The sequence below is a fragment of the Engraulis encrasicolus genome, chromosome 5 (genome assembly GCF_034702125.1).
Source record: "Engraulis encrasicolus isolate BLACKSEA-1 chromosome 5, IST_EnEncr_1.0, whole genome shotgun sequence".
Taxonomy (NCBI): Eukaryota; Metazoa; Chordata; class Actinopteri; order Clupeiformes; family Engraulidae; genus Engraulis; species Engraulis encrasicolus.
Window position 1 is genome coordinate 56,435,850 of NC_085861.1, and position 4,006 is coordinate 56,439,855.

The 4,006-nt window shown below is 41.5% G+C and overlaps 1 long non-coding RNA gene across 1 annotated transcript in view; it reads left to right on the forward strand.

Moving 5' to 3' along the window:
• The window catches only part of LOC134449679 (uncharacterized), a 23,089-nt gene extending 21,238 nt beyond the window's left edge, over positions 1-1,851 (forward strand). Inside the window, exon 4 of the long non-coding RNA XR_010034984.1 lies at positions 1,671-1,851. This is a non-coding gene — a long non-coding RNA (uncharacterized LOC134449679). The remainder of the gene's footprint in view (positions 1-1,670) is intronic.
• Positions 1,852-4,006: the final 2,155 nt, after the last annotated feature.

The following is a 4,006-nucleotide window of genomic DNA, read 5'->3' on the forward strand; positions in this document are numbered from 1 at the left end:
AAGAAACATCATCATTGCACACGTGCATGTGTGCCTTACTCATACGTATGAGGAACATAATAAATGAGCCACTTGTGTAGTGTATGACATTACATTACTTTACACTTAGCTGACGCTTTTATCCAAAGCGACTTATTTTATTAAGTGAGCTATTTTCAGTACAGGGTATTGGTTACAGTCCCTGGAATAATGTGGGGTTAGGCGCATTGCTTAAGGGCACCTCAGCCATGGAATGATACAGTGAATGGAAGGGTGGGATTGAAACCAGCAACCCTCTGATCTAAAGCCCATCTCCTTAACCACTAGGCCACGGCTGCCCCTATTCACTTATATGGTGTGGAATGGTGTGGTGATGCTCCAAGAAATGCAGTGCTAATTCAACACTCAGTGAGTGGGACCACCACAGATGCTCTGTAATAGTGTTAAATTACAGTGCGTTTCGAGTTACTACAAAACTAAATTGATTAATTGTTCGGTTGCCTATTGAGTTGCCGTGCTAATTCAAGACACTTAAGAGTTCAACTTTAACACTATGCTTGAGCATATGGTTTCCCATTGGGTACACCTTGTCCGTCCTGGACAACACGCACGCACGCACGCACGCACGCACACACGCACACCTTTCATTTATTTACCTTTTGAGGGAACAAAACACAAATAATTTTGCTCTCTTACACACCTGTAATGACATGCACTAAAAAGAAATCTTGAATCTTGAATCTCTCAGGAGTAAATGTTGCACTGTTGATTCAACCCTTATAGAGCCAAACCCTACTCTATTAAGTGTTGAATTTCTGCTGTTAACTTAATGGTGCATGTCCATGCCTTCTCTGCTCTGCTCTGGCCCCTCGCCCCCGCCTCTCCGTCAACACATATCGCTCTCCTTCAGGGAGACCATGAGTAATTACAAAGCCGAAGCTGGGAGTGATTAATCAATGGATCGGAACACGGACCATAACACAAACATCAACATCCAAGACGCGGTCGCACAGAGAATTAAAATTCAGGCCAGCATGCGCAGCACACCTCCACGGTCCCACGTGTTTTTATACCTCTCTTTTTTAAACAAAACTGCTATGGTGGTGTGTGTGTGTGTGTGCGTGTGTGCGTGTGTGCGTGTGTGTGTGTGTGTAGCTGCTTCTTCTAACAGCTGAAATGGGATTTGATGTGTGCTTGTGACTTTGTAGCGGCAGGTGAAGGGAGTATCAGTCGTCCCCAGCCCCGCTACCCCCTGCCGTGTTTAATCAATAACATTAGAATGCCTCCAATGAGCCCGCGCCGCCGTAATCTCCTTTCTCTCCTGTGCTCGCCCAGGATTACAGAGTGTACGCTAACACCCAGACACACTCTTTTCTTTCTCTCTTTCTCTCTTTCTCTCTTTCTCTCTCTCTCTCTCTCTCTCTCTCTCTCTCTCTCTCTCTCTCTCTCTCTCTCTCTCTCTCTCTCTCTGTCTCTGACTCTCTCTTTCTCCCTCACACCCCCCCCCCCCACACACACACACACACACACATGCACACACACACAACTTCCCCACAACAAAATAATGCACACCATCACCGCCATACTTTCAGCCAACCTACTATCCTCTACAGTTCAAGCACAATTCTAAAGACTACAGTGGTAAAGGTTTTCATGGAATTTATTATTTTTTTGTCTTGTTGTGTTTTAAGCTTATTTTACTGAGGCCCCATCCATTTGGAAATGAAGTCAGCCGAGAGAAGAAGCACGGATGGAGATGAAGAGATGGGTGACAAGAGAAACAGGTGACTTTAAGGCTTTATAGTAAAGCTTCTTGCTCTTCAATCCTGACAGAATAGAGTTACAAGTAAACAAAAATAAAAAGTAAATGTCAATGTTTCATCTGTGCTTTATGCTCCACATGCATGGTACTTTATATGCACAAAAGTGGCGACAAAGTGGTTCTCATGTTGTTGTATATTAAATACGTAACAGCACTGACCATCACTTTGTCATGAACATTTTTGTTGTTCATTATGTCCATACTTATAAACGTGGCAAAACAAACTAATGGTGTGAAAGGAGAAAAATATTTAAAAGACTGCATATTTACAAATGAGACATACATCTCTGAGACATATCTGGGAGCTTTTAACTTGAGAAAATAAATGAGTTGTTGACTACGGCAGTAACACAGTCAGCAGAATGACATAAAATGGAAAATCAGGTTAACTAAAGGAATATAAAAGTAAATTTGTCATGATGGGCGCACTTGAGTGTGTGTTGAGGGTGTGTGCTAAAGAGGCCTCTAAATCTTAATGGTCAAGTATCAATATATTTATTGGTTAAAAGTGTATGGCATATGATGCATATTGTTAGTCATCTAAAGGTCAGTAGACATTGATCATATTTTCTTTTGTAAAAAAAAGAGCATTTGTGTAGCCTTAAGACTAGCCTATTAGCATTTTTTCCCAAACTCACATTTCGGCAGCCTATTTGTTTCACAAAACACAGGGTATTTACAGGAGATGTTTTTTATTTTTTTCGAATGCTGTAGCTGTATGGTTGCATTTTCTCTATTTCATTTTGTAAAGCTGACTTGTGTCACTCATTGAACAATATTAATAATGTGTTTCAAATTATTTTTATACAACTTTTAGATTCTGTTCTTATTTCATTTTACATCATGTAATTTTTTTTTTTTTTGTCAAATGCGTGGTGATCAGATGGCCGTGTCACGGTCTCGTCCAGCGTGATGAACAGTATAAAGCCAGAGGCTTTTGTCACCGCCATGTCTGTGTTTGTGTCCGTAAAGCGTGTGTGTGTGTGTGTGTGTGTATGAGAGAGAGAGAGTGTCTGTGTTTGTGTTCGTAAAAGCACGGGGCTTGGACAAAGGGGACGACTGGGGCCAGCGTAGCGTGGCGTATCACTTTGAGGAGAGACAAGGCGGACGAGAGCCCATCGGCCGGCGCGGCGCTCCTAAGAGGCCTGCAGCTAAACCCCTTTTTGTGTCCCTCTGTTTAGGGAGCTTCTGAAAGACACAGCGGTGTCTGCTGCCCCAAAAAAGAAAGAAAGAAACAGTAACCTTCAGCTGGTTGTCAACACAGATCATGGTGGACGCAAACGAATGACAATGGGGAGAGTAAAAAAAAATGTCAGTTGTTACCAATGTTTGCGAGACACACCCAACTTTTTATTTTGAAGGCATTAATGATTCAGGTTATTATGGAAAAAAAATATATACTGGAATCAATAGATTTTTGCAGATTTACTTCATGTCTAGGTTCCTAATCGCATTCGGTCATGTTCTTTAGGACTAAACATTTGATTATTATTTTCCACGTTCACCAAGCAAATCAAAACATGTCTTTGCCCAAACATTGTAATGAGTGCATGGTTACACATTTGGAGTTGATTTCCAGATAGATAGAAACAGAACACCACAGATATGCGCACATGACGTCACATAGTTTGGACGAATGAGTCTTGATTTCGCAACTATTACAAAGCCAGTAGCTATGCAGTTGCGTGCGAGGCCTTGACACTGGAGAAAAATTATGGCAAAAAAATAATCTTGCACCCTCATCATCACTCTGTGGTTATGAGGAGAATGTGGGAAGACAACTTATTGTTGCAGTAAATGAATCAGAGGCACTGTTCTGCCATACCAAACCACCCTATTAGCAGAAAATGGTTTAAAAAAAAACCTGTTACAAATACTCCATTTATCATTCAGCGTTTATTAAAAATTGTGCCGTAAATACACTTATGAGCCCATCACTGATTATTTTTTGTTCACATATATGACACCTGTCTTGGCCTCATTTGTAAGAAACAAGGCACATGCATTTCCTCCCAATCACAAATAATCCCTATTATTTTCACATATAAAACCATCATCGTATGTCCATCTCATGCTGAATTGTTCAAGCATTCACTCAGTTAGTCCCCAAGCATGCCACACTGAGGCACCTGAACCAACCCACCTGTGTGTGTGTGTGTGTGTGTGTGTGTGTGTGTGTGTGTGTGTGTGTGTGTGTGTGTGTGT